Genomic DNA, 20,112 nt, shown 5'->3' on the forward strand with positions numbered 1-20,112 from the left:
CCAGACCCTTTAATCCCATGGAATCAAGCTTTCCTCCCAATGGTCTTAGTGTAAACACTCTTCAAACTGTATGAATATAACAAACGATACACTTTGCACCGGAAGATAAGGAACAAACAGGAACAAACTTAGCTTTTGAAAATCCAACTTCGTTGCTATTGCAGTTCCCAGGCAGCATAAAATTTATTGTACTGTTTTGGGATCTTGCCAGGTACTTGTGAACTAGATTGGCCACTTTTGAAAACAGGATGCTGGGTTGATGTACCTTCAGTCTGTCCCAGTATGGCAATACTTATGTAATTATATACTTATGTACTTATGAACATACTGAATACCAGCTACATAAAGAAAAAGATGAAACAGTGGATCATACAATGAATAGTATATAAACATCTCGTATTTTGTATTGAACTCACATTTTCAGTATAGAGAGATAAATATATGGGTCAATATTTAGGTGCAGTGACATGTGCTCGTTCTAAATTGCAGCTGCTATCTGAATAGGCAGCAATGTTGAATATATATGGAAAGCATTCACCACCATAAAGATAATGGCTGAATATCACCTTTATATGGATGGTTAAGCAGAACTCCTTCACACCACTCTGCTGGGGCACTATCCAGATAATTCTTGGGCATTCAGAGGGATTTTTGTTGACATTATCTGTACTGTGCTACTGACACACAATGAATAGGGGACTTATACATTTAGGTGCATCTCTATTTAGTTACCCTGAGGCCATGTGGTAGGAACCTATTCTAAAATAGATACTAGGCACTTAAATTTCACTATGGAATACTTGTGTAACCGAATATCAGCATGCCTGGCAGCCACAATTCCACCAAACATTGAGCTAAAGAAGGCATGAGTGCTTAAATAGCTCAGTCCAGCCCGAATCCCGCCCTTGCTCCTGCCTTTTCCATGCTCCCCTTTCCATTTATGCACTATGTAAGTTAACTGTACTGTTACAGAATAGTGCTTAGGCAGAATCTTGACACTTATATGTTTATGTGTGTACATGCACAAGTAAGTATCAGTATTCTGTACACTTGCATGCATTTATTAGTATTGTATATTAATTTTTTATGTAAATCGCTTAGATGGTATATCCTGTTGTTTTTGGAGGCTTTACTGAGTGAGCTTCACAGTAATTTAGAGTCAGGTAAAACCACTTTAGTAGTCTCGTTGGATCTCTCAGCTGCCTTTGACCAGATTAATCATAAACGTATTCACTGATTGACTTCTTTATGACTTAAAGGAATAGTATTGGTTTGTTTCATTTCTTTTATAGCGATCCTTTTCAATTGAAGTATGGTGTACCTCAAGGCTCCGTACTTTCTCCGCTACTTTTTAACCTTTTTATCAGTCCACTAGCCTTATTGACTCAATATTTGGGAATTAGTGCTTATTCTTATACTGACAACTTTCTAATAGTTTATTATACTAGTTCATTGAATCTTGAACATTGTCTGGTCTTAAATCCCAACAAAACAGTGGCATACTGGATCACAGGTTCTGCGTCCCCTCCCCCAGGTAATCTTACTTTGATAGGCTGATTCTTATTGTTCCATCTTTCAAATATCTTGGTATTATTGACTCTGCATTATCATTTTCTGCCCAGATTTCACATGATTAAAATAGGTTTTTTCTTCCTCTGAAAACTAAGGTCAATTAGGTCCTTACTTAATTTTGACACTCTTTGCTCTCTTATGTTTGCTTTTGTGAATTCTAGGTATGATTATTTCAATATTGTCTATGTTTGTATTTCCAAACTAAATTTTACAAGACTTCAAATGTTACAGATTACAGCAGCGCTACTTATCTGTAAGACAGATCATTTTGACCACATTTCATCTCTACTGTGCCATTTACATTGGCTCCTCATTGAGTACATGTTAAATTTAAGATTCTTACTGTGACTTATAAAGTTTTGCATTCCAGTACTCTAGCCTAATTGTCATCTTTAATAATAACATACACTCCCGTGCGTATCCTGCAATCTCTTAGAGATAACAGGTTGATCATTCCCAATCCTATTAGGGCATGATGGGAGTCTAAGAGGATGTGTGCTTTCTTTTTTCTTATGCATGCATTGTGGAATTCCCTTCCTCAATATGTTATGCTGGACACCTCTTATCTTTCTTTTTGCAAAGCCCTGAAGATTTTGAACTTGCTTTTGGAACTTGATGGTGGTTTGTTGCTGTGGTGGAAGATTGCTTTTGGGTTTGGATGATTTACCTTTTCTGCTTTGCATAACTGGTATGAAAGGTTTTAGAACATTGTAGTTTGGTGGTATATGCTTTGTGTGCTTGTCGTTTCCTATTTTAATAATGGCGGTTCTTTTTCTATTTCTTGAATTTTGTTAAATGTAAACAGCCTCAATTTGCTTGTGAGGTAGGTGGTATATGAAATTAATAAACGATAAACAATTAATCAAATAAATTAAAACTCAAACCTTGAACCACAACACGTACAATGATGAAAGTGCCCTGTTTGAAGGTAATTTTATAACAGGGTGCATAGGATAAGAATTCTGGGAATAACATGTATAGAATGTTTGTACGTTTGGGAAGCTTGCCAGGTGCCCTTGGCCTGGATTAGCCGCTGTCGTGGACAGGATGCTGGGCTCAATGGACCCTTGGTCTTTTCCCAGTATGGCATTACTTATGTACTTATGTAAGAAAGTATTAAGGCATTATTTTCTAAAGAAAAATAGGCTTCTACTTGTCTTTATTAAATACTAGTGTGAATGGCATACAAGGACATTTATATCAGTCCTAGGGCAAGTGTAAATGTGGCAATATCTGTCATGTACACACGTAAATTATACCGTTTTATAATCTACATATACCCATCCATGCTCGACAGGCCACTGGCAAAGTCTGTATCATCATATTAGTCCAGAAGTAGGCAACCTCAGTCTTTGAAGGCCACAACCGAGTTGAGTTTTCAGGATTTCCCCCAATGAATATGCATGAGATCTGTTTGTATACAATGTAGGCAGTGCATGCAAATAGATCTCTTGCATATTCATTGGGGAAAACCTGGGGCCCTCGAGGACTGATTTTGCCCACCTCTGTACTAGTCAGTATTCTGTAAGGGGTCATTTATATGTGTATCTTACCACACCCATATATAAATGATTAAATTCATGCCCCCTAATAGAATTTTCCCTTAAAAGGTAATTTTAGAAAGAATTATCCTATATAATAAAACACACTTCCAACATTCTGAAGCCGAGAAGGTGAAGCCTTCAAGCCTTGAAGCATTTTCCCACCTATTTGCAGGCTCAATGTGGCTTACAATATTCCGTAAGTCCATAGTCTGCTTTTGAGACAGACATGGGGAAGTCACTGCTTGCCCTGGGATTGGTAGCATGGAATGTTGCTCCTATTTGGGTTTCTGCCAGGTACTGTGACCTGGATTGGCCACTGCTGGAAGCAGGATACTGGGCTAGTTGGACCATTGGTCTGACCTGGTATGGCTATTCTTATGTTCTTATATGCTTATTGCAGCAAAAAAATGGTGTACCATGGGGCATGCTGAGGCATTCCATTGTAATTTGAGGATATGTGTGCACTACCCATGAACTAAAAAGATAGAATATAATTTTTGGCACAGGAATCGGGTCTGGAGCATTGAGTGGGTATGTTTTGTGCTAATTGGTTAGCTCGTGGGCATTGCCGGGTGCTAACCGATTAGTGAAGGTTTAGCATGTGAGTCCTTCTGCCTATAAAACAAGTGGCAATAGGGTCTCACATGCTAATGGCCACTCGCTAATGAGAAAATTATCATGTGGCCATTACTGAATAGATCAAAAAATTGGCCTTTTTCCCCAGCAGAAAATGACCTGCGTAAGGGTGCAGTAAGGCCACTTTTTACCACTGTTTGGTAAAAGGGTCCATAAACTTGAGAGCACAAATGTTTTGTGTTGATTTTAAGCAACGTGACTGGTCCTAGTTTTGTAGTGGAGGCCAATTATAAAACTGAAATCCGGAAAAAAATGCATCCGATTTTTTAAACTTTGGGACCCTTTAACTAAGCTGTGCAAAGAAGTAGCCTGCTCTAATTTTAGCTCATGGGTTTCCCATGTGCTGAGGCCACTTTTACCCCCCTGTTTACTAAAACTTAGCTCAAATTATCTGCAGCAGGACCCATTTTATTCCTATGGGCCCTGCTGCAGATAACTCGAGCTAAGCTTTAGTAAACAACCCCCTTAGTGTGGCTGTAAAATGGCCACAATTTATTTTTCCATTAATGCATACATGCTAATTTCCCAATTAGCACAAGGCCATTAGCACAGGAGTCCTTACCACCACCTATTTTGTAGGTGATAGGGGCTCTCATACCAATCATGCACTAATCGGTCAGTGCATGCCAATGCCCATGCGCTAACCGATTAGCATAGGGCCCACCTACTTTCCACCTCCAAACACTCCCCCCACGCTACAAAATAAAATGTATTTTTTAGTGTATGGGAAGCGCACACCAATTCCAAAACTACTGCGGGACACCTGAGCACGTCCTGCGGTTGTGCCTTTTTAGCCTGTGATAAGCACACACTAGTACATACCGCAGTTTAGTAAAAAGGCTCCTTTATTTTTGTATTTGTAGTTATTAACATTTATAATTTGCCCCTATCCAGGGCAGAGTACAATAAAATGAATATAATTAAACACATATTACCTGATAATTAGCGCTATTTAACCAGTCAGAATGGATGCTGACTGGTTAAATAGCTCATACCTGGCTATCTGCTGAAATTCAGCAGGGGATAACCAGCTATCCTCTGTTGAATATCTGCAGTTACTGGCTAGTGGATAACCAGCTATAGCAAATGATATAACCGGCTATCGATCAATTTTTAAATCGGGTTTGGCGGTCATATTTGGCTGCGTCAAACCCTGGTATATCTTTGGCAGGTTTAAAGATAACCGGCTAAGGGCCTTGTTTACTAAGGTGTGTTAGTGTTTTAGTGCGCCTACTTTTAGCGCTTGCACTAACCATGTAGGCGCCTATAGGGATATTGTAGGCACGTACACGGTTAACGCGCGTATATGGTTCACACACGTTAAAAACTTTAACGCGCCTGTAACGCTGCTTAGTAAACAGGGCCCTAAGTCTGAATATCGACAAAGCCAGTTACAGTGAATCCTCGTTGACTTAGGATTTCGTCGTTTTCGGTTTTCGTCTAATTTGTTAGCGAAAAATTTGTCTTGGTTTTCATCGGTTGCTACGGATTTCGTCAGCTTGCCCACGCCAAGAAGAGTCTTCAGAAAGGTAAATGCCATGTTACATGTTCATTTATTCTATACATTAGTCTTTTTTATTCATGTAAAAGAAAAATTTCTTATTGCCTCGGTTTTCGCCGATTATTTTCGGACGGATTATCGACAAAAACCGAGGTTTCACTGTATCTTCAAACCGCCTGCAAAAAATCCGGATATTCAATGCCGGTCATTGAATATCCGGGTTCAGTGCAGACCGTGGGAAACAGCCCGGCTATCTCCCATGGTCTGAATATCAGGGCCATAAATACTACATCAACAAAACACTACAATTTTTTTTTGCAATCATTTACATCTTTTAACTATGTTGAGTAGTTTCTCATGTTACAGACTTGCACTTCAATAAGCCATAGTGTTGCTTAAGTATGGAAGACAAGTCTTCATCTACTGCTAAATGTCAACACGGCACACTTTTTGTTTCCTTGCGTCATATTTTTTAAAAATATTTGTGAAAACCAGAATAACATCCAAACTAAACATGAAATAATATTTTTGGTCATCAGCAAATTCTAATTTTCTTTCTTTTTTTTTAAATATTTTTGTCTTCTGTCTCCACATCTTGTGTTTCTTAGTTTTATGAGATTCTTCTTGAAGGTTATACTATCAGACATCTTGATTGTCCCTGTCAAAACTGTTTCACCATCTTGTCATTTTCTAAACTGCCAAGTGAAATTAGGAAATATGGGAATAATTTTATGGTCATACTCAGAAAAAAAAACATGATTGCATTTTAGTATTTAGTTGCTTGTTTTGAGGACTTTTAGCTTCTTAAATAAAATTTCAGTAAATATAGAGACTTATTTTGAAAGCACATAAACTTACAAACTTACGTGGGTTACTATAGGGATCATTTTTGAAAAGACAAAAACATCTAAAAAGTGACATAAAGCAGCATTTGGACATTTTTCTCGCCAAAACGTCCAAATCACTATTTTCAAACCCCATTTTCTAGATGTTTTTCTGTGCTGCCGTATGCAATGCATCCAAATTTCAAGGTGACATGTTGGGGGTGTATTAAGTTATACTAATCAGAATACACAGTGTACATAAAATAGAAGCTTGTGAGAATATAATAAAGAAGAAAGAAGACCCTCAGAAAAATTGAACTCACCCAAGCAGCTGGTCAAAGAATTTGGCTGCTATAGAGGGTAGATAAGTTTTCTCATTCACTGGGTCGTCACACTCCATCATCTGAACCCTTCATTCGAATCATCCCACAATTAAGCAGTGTAAGTAAATAACATGCAACTAACAAATTTCTGCATAATGTGAATTCTGTAATAACATTCAAACAATAATTGTTTGTAGCAGGGGCGTAGCCACGGGCCCACCCACTTTTGCCCAAGGCCCACCCAGGAATGGCGCTGTCCCCAAGTTGCATCCCTAGCTGGCTCGCTCCCTTCCCTCCGCTCCCACTCGGTGAGTCCTTCAATTGTTTTGTTTTTAATTCTGTAGCGGTGCTTCCAACTTAAGAGCCCCCCCCACCCCCACCCAGAAGGTCATCGCTGTGTTTTTCCTCCCTTCTGTTGCTCCTTTCCCTGTGCTCCCACCTCGTTCCGCGAGTCCGGCACTTCAGTTTTTTTTCTCCCTGCTTTTGCCACGGTGCTTCTAACTGGCGTGCATGTGCAGCGATTCACACACACAGGCCGGCTTCAGGGTTTGCTCTTCCGCATCTCACCCTCTCTGATACAACTTCCTGTTAGGGCACGACGCACGCGGCAGAGGGAACCTCGGAGCCGGCCCGTGTCTGTGAATTGCTGCGCACGCACGCCAGTTAGAAGCACCGCGGTAAAAGCAGGGAGAAAAAAAAACTGAAGTGCTGGACTCGCGGAATGAGGTGGGGCACAGGGAAAGGAGCAATAGAAGGGAGGAAAAAGACAGAGATGACCTTCCGGGGGGGGGGGGGGCGGAGGGAAGGGAGACAAGTGCTGCCCTATGGGAGTGGCTGTAGGGAGAGTGAGTGGCTGCATGGGTGCTGGACATATGGGGAGGGCTTTAGGGAGAGAGGGGCTGGAGCTGTTGGGGGAGGGGCTGGAGGGAAGGGAGAGAAGTGCTGGATCCATGGGGTAGGCTCAGGATGGAGAGAAGGAAGAGGGGTACTGGACTTGTGGAGGGGGGTCTGGAGGGAAGGGAGAGAAGTGCTGCCCTGTGGGAGTGGCTGGCTGGGTCCTGGACATATGGGGGGGGGGGCTGTAAGGAGAGAGGAGCTGGAGCTGTGGGGGGAGGGGCTGGAGGGAAAGAGATGCTGGAGCTGTTGGGAGAGGGGCTGGAGGGAAGGGAGAGAAGTGCTGGACCCATGGGGGTAGGCTGGAGAGAAGGGAGAGGGGTACTGGACTTGTGGGGGGGGGGGGTCTGCAGGGAAGGGAGAAAGGTGTTGGACCCTTTGGGGGGAGGGGGGAAGGGAGAGAGGTGTTGTACTCATGGGAGGCGGCAGCGATTGACTGGCTGGAAGGAAGAGAGGTGCTGAACCTGGGAGAAGGGAAAGGAAAGAGGTACTGAAGCCAAGGGATGAAAGAACAGGGAGTCAAATACTAAACACACAGAACAAGTGAGAAAAGGAAAGAGGGCAGGCAAACCAAATGCAGGCGGGTGGGGGGAAAGAGGGAGGGGAGAGAAGCTGGATGGGGAAAGACAGAGGCACAGAGATGGATGGTGAGCATGAAGAGAGAAGAAATGTCAAATGGACAGAAGATCCTAGCGAGAGCGTTAAGAGAAGGAAGTGGGAAGCAGAAACCAGAGCCTGGGATGAACATTATTTGGAAAAAAAAATGACCAAACAAGAAAAGGTAGAAAAAATAATTTTATTTTCTATTTTGTGATTACAATACGTCAGATTTGAAATGTGCATCCTGCCAGATGTGGTGTTAGATATGGCTGGAGCCCAGGGCAGAAATCTAGGAGGGACCTCAAAGCATATTATCAGACTGCACCTTCTTCAAGTTCTGGCAGGCTTGTGGCTCTCTCTGGCCAGGAGACCAAGGGCAGTTGCCCTAGCTGCATTCCTCTAACACCATCCCTGGCATGAGTCATCTTTCTTTTTTGCACAGTATAGGAGGAAATGCATCTCTTTCTATTTCTCTGGTATTGTACTACATGAAAAGGCTGGCTTCTTGGGATTTCGGTTTAATTGATGTTTATATTTGTGGTCACCTATTCTGTATTTGGCATTTGTGTTCTGTGTGTGTGACCAAGGTATTCTTTTAGTATGAATATTCTATGTAGCATTCTGTAGTAATTTGGCTTGTTCAGTTTTCCTAATAAATGTATTGATATTTTAGGGTATCACTGTAATATTTAGGGCCCTAAAATATTGTAGGTAGAATCCTTGTTTTGGGAGCTAGAGCTGGAATGATAGATTTGATCTAGGTTCTGAGTAGCTTCAATTACTTTACACATCTGTTATTGAGATTACACAAGAGACAAATATGTATTTGGTGAGTTTTATGGGGAAGTGTCCTAGCCCTGCTCTGCATCCACTGTTGGGGAAGGGCCAGGGGGTTCTGTGGATGCAGAATGTATTTGGCTTCAATACCATATAAGACAGAGCTTCCAAAACTGTGGAGTCACAACTTGAGTGGGCTCTCTATGGTACATTGTTCTGCACCTTCGGGGGGGGGGGGGTCACATAATTTTATTTGGCCACTATTATGGGGTTGTGACCACAAAAGAATTGACAAACCCTGATACAGGAGAAGCATAAATGTGTTGAGGGACCATGGCTCAATGGGGACTGAAGAGTGCAGTCTTTTGGACTTTCCTCTAGCTCCAGTGTGGCCTGCACTGCTACCCTCATTTAAGTTATTGGGAGCGAAGTAGGGGTGGAGCATGGGGTGAGGCAGAGCACGGGTGCATCAGGTGGTGGGTTTTTCTCTTTCAGAAAGTTGGCAACCCTTGTGCCCACCCATCCAACCTGTTGGCCCACCCAAAAATTGCCTTCTGGCTACGCCACTGGTTTGTAGTGTCTTTTGCTATTTTGTTTTGTTTTTTCAGCTTGTTGCAGCCATTCCTGAGTCCCTGAAACAGGAGAATTTGAAACCTGCGGTGTTGGGCATTTGAGGGAGACTGCGGAGAGAAGTTATGTTTAGATGGAAGTTGTGCTGAGAAGCTTGCGCTACAGTGCTCCTGAGTATGAAGGTTTCCTCAGCAGCAAGAAGATAAGTGTTGTATTCTTCTATATTACTTGATATATGTTCACTACAGTTTACATTTTGATGAAGAGTGGGGAGGTCTTTATGGGACTATTTATGCTTTTAATAATTGTGGAAGAATAAAAACATTGCTGTTTGAATGTTATTGTAGAATTTTTTTTTTTTTTGTTACATTTGTACCCCATGCTTTCCCACCCATGGCAGGCTCAATGCGGCTTACATGGGGCAATGGAGGGTTAAGTGACTTGCCCAGAGTCACAAGGAGCTGCCTGTGCCGGGAATCAAACTCAGTTCCTCATGACCAAAGTCCACCACCCTAACCACTAGTCCACTCCTCCACACATTGTGTAGAAATTTGTGATGTGCATGTTACTTATTTACACGGCTTAATTGTGAGATTGTTGGAATGAAGGGTTCAGGTGTGAAGACCCAACGAATGCGAAAACTTATTCACTCTCTATAGCAGACAAGTTCTTTGGCCAGCTGCTTGGGTGAGTTCTATTTTTCTGAGGGTCTTCTTTGTTCTTTATTATATTCTCACGTGGTTCTATTTTCTACACACTGTGCATTCTGATTAGTTTAAGTTATTGTTTGACTTTGATTCCCTGGTTTTGTTTTGTGTATTGTTTTTATACCGGTGGATATTAGAATTTTTTTTGATCAGGAAGTGTGTTAAGGGCAGGATTTGGGCATTCATAAGACCTGGACATTTTTCAGCCATAATGGAACAAAACAAAAATGTCCAGGACTAAAATTAAGACATTTTGAGCTAGACATGTTTTAATAATGACTAAGAAACAAAATAAACTGCCCTAAATGACTAGATGACCACTGGAGGAATAAAGGAATGACCTCCTCTTACTCCCCTAAGGGTCACTGACCTCTCCCACCCCTCCTCCCCAAAAAAGATGTAAAAGAAACTATACATATCAGCTTCTATGACAGCCTCAGATGTTATAGCCAGTCCTATTAGTGCAGTAAGCAAGTCCCTAAAATAGCCTAGTGGTTGATATAGTGCACCTTGGAGAAGAGGACCCAGGCCTATATATGTTACAACTTTGTCTTACCCTTCACTGCCAATTATAATGTTATATTACGTATTGTGTTGACATTGTAAATAGTATACCATGCCATACTTTGTATTGTTTTTGAATATTTTTACTGCTGTGATTGCCTATTGCTCATGTTTGATCTATTCTTACTGTACACCGCTTTGAGTGAACTCCTTCAAAAAGGCAGTAAATAAATCCTAATAATAATAAATAAATCCACCATAACTGTTACACTTGTGGTGGAATGTGTTAGCCCTCCATAACCCACCAAAAACCTGCTGTACCAATGTAGGTGACACCTGCAGTTATAAAGGCTATTGTAGTGGGCATAGTAGGTATTTGCTGGGTTTTGGAGGCTCACTCTAGCATATAATGGAGCAACCATGAGATGTGTACCTGGGAACGTTTAGGTGAAGTCAACTACAGTGCCCCCCACTGTTGGGATGTTTGTATAGCCAGTCTGGACAAACTAGTGCACATGCACACAAATTGGGCACTTGGCACACATTCAGTTCTTATTTGTAGTTACATAATCACACAGGCCGCAGCCAGGAACATAAAACAACATATTTTATTCATACAATATAACAATTTAATAACTTGTAACATTCTTATTATCTAACTCTTGCCCAGTACACAGCCTTCCTTTTCTGCAATCCCCTACTTCCACACAGGGGTTGCTGTCCAAGCACCCTGTCTCTGCTTTTTTGTGCTGTCCCTCTTAGCACACGTTGTCCGTCGGCCTATCCAATTGAAGGATGTGCCTCTACAGCTGTACACAGCATCCCGATGTCCCAGGCCTCTCGACCATCCAAGACAGGAGACAAAAGTGTCAAATATTCATGTCTCTCACGTATCCGCTAACCTGCGCAAAACTTTTCTTTTATTAAATTTCAACTGAACACACATGGTTTAACACTTAACTTTCAACCATTAACTGTCAAGTTGCTGTGTACCCGGACCTAACTGATCTAACATATCCGCTCCCCCAGCTGCGACTAAGGTTGGCACCGGGCGGACAGGTAGGGAAACGGTGCTCAGCTCTAGCCTTCTTATTCAAGTCTTTTCCTGCTTCCCCGCTTGCTCAGCTCTCTTCCGTCCTTTGCCCCTCCTTTCCCTACTCCTCCTTGCCTTACTCTTAGCCCTTTCCTCTCCTTGATCCTCTTGCTTTCTTATCTGTTTTCTTCCTTCTAGAGTTTATACCCTCTTCTCCCCTAGCCCTTCCCGCCCCCCCCCCCCCCCATATCCTTTGCTGGCCTTCGGCCTGTTTGTGTTCGGCCTCCATCTAACATGGTTGCCTAGTTCTAACCTTCTTTCTGAAACATGCCCTTGTTCCACTTGCCCCCTAATTCTATAAAAGTTGTCAAAAATTATGCCTGAAAATTTGGATGTGAGCAATGTAATTGAATAATGAGGTAATTAGTGCCAATGATTGGCTATTTAACATACAATTATTGGCACCAATTAGATTTAATTAGAACTTACATGTGCAAATTTATGAATGGGATCCATGCCTAAATTTACACATAAGTAAAATAAAAAGGGGGGACACAGAAATGGGAGGAACATGGGCATTTCTAGCATTTTATTTATTTATTTAGATTTTGCTCACACCTTTTTCAGTAGTAGCTCAAGGTGAGTTACATTCAGGTACTCTGCATGTTTCTCTGTCCCATGAGGTCTCACAATCTAAGTTTGTACCTGAGGCAATGGAGGGTTAAGTGACTTGCCCAAGATCACAAGGAGCAGCAGTGGGATTTGAAGTGGCCACCTCTGGATTGCAAGACTGGTGCTCTAGCCACTAGGCCACTCCTCCACTCCCCTCCCACTCCACTCTCATTAACACATATACTAGAATGCGAGGAATATGCACCCAATTTAAGTGCGGACAATTGCACCATGTTTTAGCTGTTGCAAATGGCCACACCTAAGGTGAGGCACAACTCATGGGTGTAAGCGCTAGTCTATAAACTGCACCTAACTTTGGTGCCCTTTTACTAAGCCGTGGTAGGGCTACCATGCCGGTAACATGTGTCAAATTGACCCTACCGCTTGGGTAACATGGGTGCCCAGTGGTAAGTCCAAAGTTGGCATGTGCTGTTTCTCGCAGTAGACCATATTTTTATATTTTCTACCATGGAGGGGGGGGGGGGGAGAGAGAGTGTGTGTGCCGTATGCTGCTGATTACTCCACAAGTAGCGTGTTTGCCCTTACTGCCAACTAAATAGGTGGCGGGAAGGGCACAGGCAGTAAATAGCTGTGCGCTACTTTTAATATTAGGGAACGGCCATTTACTGCCCCATTTTTAAAAAGGCCTTTTTTACCCACCATGGTAAAAAAAAATGGCCCAGTGCGTGCCAATTTCACGCATCCACACTAACACAGGCCACTTTTTACCGCAGCTTAGGAAAAGAGCCCCTTTAAGCGTAGCTTATAGAATTGTGCTTTATTTGGTGTCGATTCTTTCAGTGCCAAATATAGAATTCATCCCATAGTGTTATCGGAAAGTGACAAAATATAAAAATGGCCATAAAACCTGAACAAAGCCAAAATTCCCATAAATGACATGGAAAAAGGCTCAAAACAAATTTTTTATGGCTGCCCATACCTATTGTCTAGTTTTTTACATAACTTCTTCATAGGTTGTGATCTTTTGTAGAACCAACATGAGAATCAAGCAAGAATGCTACAGAGCAAAATATGGCTGCCAGGTTGATTTGTGGTCTAGGAAGATATGATAGGATGTCACATTTGTTGAGGGAGCTGCATTAGCTTCCAACTGATTCATGAATTCAATTTAAAATAATTTGTATGGTATTTAAGTCTCTATATGGTGAGTGTTCTGATAAGTTGATTTACTATTTAGACTTCCCTTCTTCTTTTACATCGACACGATCTGGTCATTGTTTGAAATTAAGTTATCCTACTTTTAAGGGTGACTTTAAAAAATTGATGTTAGACTCATCTTTCTTTTACCAGGGTGTAAAAGTTTGGAAAAAATTTACCTTTAACTATTAGAAGATTAACCACTTAATCTTCTAATAGTTAAAGGTAAAATTTTCCATACTTAACAATAATTTTTTGAAGAATATTGAAAGCATTGCTGTTTAGTGAGATGGATTAAGGTAAATGAGATTATCCAGCTCGTTTTCGAAAGAGATGCCCGGCCATCTTCCGACACAAATCGAGAGATGGCCGGCGATCTCCTGAAACCGGCCAGATATAAGATCTCATTCGATAAGCTCTATAGTTTTCCTTGACTGGAGGAATTACCGTATTTTTTGGACTATAAGACGCACCGGACCATAAGACGCACCTAGGTTTTAGAGGAGGGAAATAGGAAAAAAAATTTGCTTTTTCCCTCCTCTAAAACCTAGGTGCTCCGGTGCGTCTTGTCCGAATCCCTCCCTCCGAGTTCGGGATCGCCCTCCCCCCGGCCCTGTCACCACTTCTCCCCTTACTCACGTGATCTTCACTGGTGGTCTTGTGACGTCGGGCAGGAAAGAGCCCCCTCTTTCCTGCCCAGCGCACTGCTCTCCATCCTCCTGTATGCATTGCTGCCTGAAGGTCTCGGCAAGATTCAAAATGGCCGCCGAGAATTGAAGTCTCGGCGGCCATTTTGAATCTCGCCGAGACCATCAGGCTGCATACAGGAGGATGGAGAGCAGTGCGCTTGGCAGGAAAGAGGGGGCTCTTTCCTGCCCCGACGTCACTAGACCACCAGGGAAGATCGCGTGAGTAAGGGGAGAAGTGGTGACAGGGCCGGGGGGAGGGCGATCCCGAACTCGGAGGGAGGGAGGGCAGGCGGCCAGCCAGTCAGCCAGCCAGCCAGATCTCTACCTTCGGACTATAAGACGCACCCCCCATTTTCCTCCCAAATTTTGGGGGAAAAAAGTGCGTCTTATAGTCCGAAAAATACGGTAATATTGTTAACAGCTTAGAATCTTTTTAGAAAGTTAGCAGAATATAAAACCATGTATAGTATAGTATAATATAGTGCATAAACACTGAAGACCAACTGAGGGCCCCTTTTACAGAGCGGCGGTAAGCCCAGCACGGACTTACACTAGCTCTTCCACCCTTAGCATGCACCATTTCCAGGGTAAAAAGAAACCCTCCAGAAATGACTTGCGTAGCGGTAACCTGGTGGTAATCGGGCATTGCCACTGGCTGCCCAGTTACATCTGGGTTAGTGTGGGAGCCCTTTTCACCACCTCAATGGGTGGTGGTAGGGGCTCCCTACCGCATGGCTATGTGGTAAGAGTTCTCTTACCACATGGTCATGTGTGTCTGGGGGCTTTTTACCTGCTGTGGTAAGAAGGGCCCTTGTACTCGGGGAAAAACAGCCCCTGCCGCTAGTGCAGGGCCCATTTTTCCGCAGCTTGGTAAAAAGACTCCTGAAAGACCAAAACAGCCACCAGAGCTACCAATCTCTTATAAAAATGGTATGTGTTGTTTATAACATAGCATTGTGGAAAACACTAGCCTGGATGGGGATTATGAGGCTTCTTTTTTATTAAAATGCAGTACATTTTTGGACTTACCACACCTTAAGTGAAAAACGTTAGCTGCAGTAATGAGTGTACAGTAAATGCAGGATGTGTGACCAGCATCGGTCCTGCAAAGTGGTTTCCAAACCTGTACTGGGGGCTCCTCAGCCAGTCAGGTTTTCAGGATATCCACAATGAATATTCATCAGAGATTTGCATGCAGTGGAGGCAGTGCATGCAAACCTCTCCCATGAATATTCATTGTGGATATCCTGAAAATCTGTCTGGTTGGGGAGTCCCCAGTACAGGTATGGGAACCACTGGTATAGACCCTTACTGCACAAGCCTATATTTGGCAGATATCATGAATGCACCTTCATACGTGTTGAGGCATACAACATGAACCCCAATGCAAAAACTAAATGAATAATGTTGGTGTCTTTCGTGATAGTGTAATCTGACTACCCATAGCATATAACTCTCCTGATCAACACCCTTGCCTCAAACTATATTACTTTCCTGGTCTAGACCTCTCCCCCTGATAGAACCCCCTGGGTAGTACTCATCCCCTGATTAGCAACCCTTTGGAGATTATCCTCCCCATATAAGTCCCCCTAGACATTACCCCACCCCATGAACAGCACACCCTTCGGCACTACCCTTCTCCTGATCAGCACTCTTTCAGATGGTGCCCTCCCACAATCAAGACCCACGATCACCCCCCCCCCAAAAGGAATCCTCCAAACACAAGCCTCACAAACATGATATCCTTATTTCCTACTAGTACAACTACTTATTATTATTTCTATAGCACTACTATAGCAGCACTGTATAGAAAACATGTAAAAGATAGACCCTGCTAAACAGAGTTTACAGTGTGTTCAAGACAGAGAAACAGGACAAATAAGGGGTTAGGGAGTTATATGGAAACCTATATCCAACAATTAAAATTTTAAAAAAAGGCCAAAAACCTGGGGTTTTTTCATGGTTGAATAAATGGAAAAGAAGAGACCAGAATGCTGGGAGAAGAATTCTATGTAGGGATGCTGGATTTGGAGTCTGTATAAGTATTTGATATGTCTGTTTTTATTGTAAAATCTTTTTTAACTACAAATGTATTGTACTGTAAACCACTTTTAGCAGGTATATATTACCTGTATAAATAGTATTCAAATTTTTAATGAAAGGTAGAGATATTTATGTATCTCTTTATTCATAGCACTTGATATACCACAAGGGGGCCATCAATGGTATGTATGCAGTTCACAGCACTAAAAATGATATGGGAATAATGAAGACAAACATAGGTACTAAACAGGTGAATATGGGGTTAAGAGTTAAAAGGAATCTCAAAAAGGTAGATAATTGCTCCTTTTATGGAAGGTTGACCCCTAGAACCAGTACTACAAGACACTTAGCTATCCTTTTGAAGCTTGGCAGCTACCAGAGTCAAAGCAGGTAAGGACCACTTCTGCCCCACTCCACTAGACTTCCAATGACAATTCTGGATGAGTCCCAGAGGTGAGGGAAGGGTCATCATAAGGTGTGGGGGGCTTCTCTTTAGGGGGATCCTGTTGGGAGGTTATCCTTGGGGACTTATCTTGATAGGGTACTGATCTTGATGAGTGCCTTGGTTGTGTGTCTATGGATATTGGGGGTGGGGTGGGTGGGGTGCAGGTACTCTCTAGGGGTTGCTGATCAGGGAGAGGGGTAGTATCTAGGGGATGTTGATTATGGGGCCCTTGTCCATGAGATTTTTTTTTATCTTCTTGGGCCTGTGGTCATGCTACCTGACTGCTAGTAGCACAGCTGTACTTAATTTAATGCCAGCTTTTGGGGTGGCATTAAGTACTACCATACTATGAATAATTTTGACAGCTATAATGCAGTAGCTATCAGATCAGGTCATGCATGATCTCCACACAGAACCCACCCTGACCCTGCCCCAACTTGCAGTAAACACTTACTATGGGACTTTTACAGCACAGTAGTTTTTATCATGTGGTAACCTTAAGCATGGGCCTGTGCTAATGGTTACGACACATTAACACCCATGGCAAGTGCTGATCTCACTTTAGTAAACATTCCCCTATACAAAATACATTTGTTGCTTCATATCTAATAATACGTTCATCATGAAAGTCTTCAGTGTTCTTAGCTGTTTCTTTTATATATTTTGACAATGTACATCATCGGCAGTTAGATCAAGTTGCATCTTACACTAGAAACATGTCATTTAATATTTGATGCTAGAATACTAGTTCAGGTCTTCAGGTCTTCAATTGTAGTGACACATCTATTTGAATGATTGATATAGCTGTGTGTAACATTGTTCGTTAGCAGCTTGCTGCCTTGTGAATTAATATCTACCAAATCATTCATATATCTAAAAAGTATGTCTTTGTACACAAAAGTATTAATGGCTGCTTGCTTATGTTTCACAAAAATGTTGGTGAACGCAAGAATATTAGAAATGACATAGGAAATGTCAGCACTTCCAATGTTGTTTTAAAAATGAAATGATAGAATTCCCCTTCAAAAATTGATTTTATTGTTGTTGCATCAATATGATACATTATTCTTCAATAGCACACACTGTTCTTCAATAGTGCACGCTGTTAACAGCATGACAACCTGAAATGAAAATCTTTTTTATAATTAAAGAAGACAAAGGAGAAAAAAACGTAAATTACGAGTTTCACACAGCAAAATAGTATTAAAATTTACTAGGAATGTCCAGGGATTTTATTTTATGTTTTTTTTTCTTATTTTGCTAATTTTTTTGTTTTGTTTTCCATTTTACTATGTGTTAAATTGTTTTTGCCTACTCTAATTGCAAAATAAAAAAAAGCAAAGAAAATAAAAAGAAAACAAAATCAATTATAGTTTATATTTGATTTTATTTTGGAAATAACACATGAAACAATTTTCATTATTATATCTTTGTCTTTTTAAAAGAAAGCACATCCCTCGTTTTTACCTGCCAGCAATTTCTCTTTTACTATGATTTCAAAGAACGTGACTGCATCGTGTACGCAGCAGTTAAATACATGCTAGCGCCACTGCCTGTGACTGACTTTTAAAACATTTTGTGCCAGATATGTCCCTGGATGTGTGTTCCTGCAGTCTTTGTAGCAACCTGCACTCCAATAACTATATGCTGATTGAAGCACGCTTATGAAAGAAAGATATAAATGTTTGTGGTTAAGGTGATAACCCTTTTGTTTTCTCTGTAATCCATCACAAGTCTTGTCAGCCTTGACAGCTTGAGTGAATTTTTTGAACATCCCTTTATCTGACAGCTTCATGCATCATAAAGCAGCAAATAGAATTAGATCAAAGTCTAATAGTCACTGTAGGCCTGGCAAAGTATGCATTCCACTCTGTATCTTTATCCCGGTCCTGACATTTCATTTTATCTAGTAATAGAGGAAGAAAAAGTTTATTTTTCTTTTCAAAAATATATTTTGTTTGGAAATATATATGCTACTTTACCTTAGAACTTCTGCCTGGTATACTATGATTTCCTGGATGCTGTGCTTTAGAGAACAAATATTTCTTGAATTTTCAACAAAAGTAGTCTTGCAGTTGTCACTATTATTTACAATTTTTAAACTTTAATAAAACAACCTTTCAACTCTTTTTTTTTTTTTGTTCCTGGTAAAAGTTTATGTATCTTCTGGGAACAATAAACAAATGGATCAATATTCAAAGAAAAATCTGGGTAACTGCGATTGTTATCTCAATAGTTCTCTTAGCCATTCACATTCAGCTGCACTGTCTAGATAGCATCACTGAATTTCTTTACAGGCCACTTGACATTATCCAGATAGTGTTGGGGCAATACATGGGCAGAGAGAGAGGGTAGAGTATTGTGTTCAGTTTTAGAGGCTGTATCTTACTAAGAACATAAAAAAGACGTGGAGGGGCATAATCGACCAGAAACGCCTATCTCCATGGGCGTTAATCTCCGAGAACGGGTCCGTGAAGGGGCGGAGTGAACCGTATTTTTAAAAAAAAAATAGACGCCCATGCTTTATTCGCCAAGGTGTGAGCTGGGCGTTTTTGCTTTTCACCGATAATGGAAAATGAAATCGCCCAGCTCAAAAACGAATAAATGCAAGGCATTTGTTCGTGGGAGGGGCCAGGATTCATAGTGCACTGGTCCCCCTCACATGCCAGGACACCAACCGGGCACCCTAGGGGGCACTTTTACAAAAACAAAAAAAAAGGTAAAAGAGCTCCCAGGTGCATAGCACCCTTCCCTTGGGTGTTGAGCCCCCCAAATCCCCCTCAAAACCCACTGCCCACAAGTCTACACCAGTACTATAGCCCTAAGCGGTGAAGGGGGGCACCTACATGTGGGTACAGGGGGTTTGGGGGGGTTGGACGACTAGTAGCATTAAGCAGCACAATTGTAACAGGTAGGGGGGGGATGGGCCTGGGTCCACCTGCCTGACGTCCACTGCACCCCCTAACAACTGTTCCAGGGACCTGCATACTGCTGCTTGGGAGGAGGGTATGACATTTGAGGGTGAAAGTAAAAAGTTGTGAAACATCATTTGTTGTGGTGGGAGGGGGTTAGTGACCACTGGGGGAGTCAGGGGAGGTCATCCCCGACTCCCTCTGGGGGTCATCTGGTCATTTAGGGCACTTTTTGGGGCCTTATTCGTCAAAAAACAGGGTCCAGGAAAAGTGCCCTAAATTCTAGCTACAAACGCATCCATTATCGGCGAAGGGCGCCCATCTCTGTTCGGGTGATAACCACGCCCCAGTTCCGCCTTCACCACGCCTCCGACACTCCCCCGTCAACTTTGTCCGCATCCGCGACGGAGTGCAGTTGAAAGCGTCCAAAGTTCGGCTTTCGATTATGCCGCTTTATTTGTTTTTGTGAGAAGAACGCCCATCTCCCGATTTAGGTCGGAACTTGGGCGTTATTCTCGTTCGATTATAAGCTGGTTAGGGACCCTTTCACTAAGTTTTTGGGCCCTTTTACCAAGGCGCGTAGGCGCCTACGTGCGTCAATTTGGAACTACCGCCTGGCTACCACGAGCCCTGGGCAGTAATTCCATTTTTTATGCGTGTCCAATATGCACAGCAGAAAATATTTGTTATTTTCTACTGTGTAGCTCT

The sequence above is a fragment of the Microcaecilia unicolor genome, chromosome 4, assembly GCF_901765095.1.
Source record: "Microcaecilia unicolor chromosome 4, aMicUni1.1, whole genome shotgun sequence".
Lineage (NCBI taxonomy): Eukaryota > Metazoa > Chordata > Amphibia > Gymnophiona > Siphonopidae > Microcaecilia > Microcaecilia unicolor.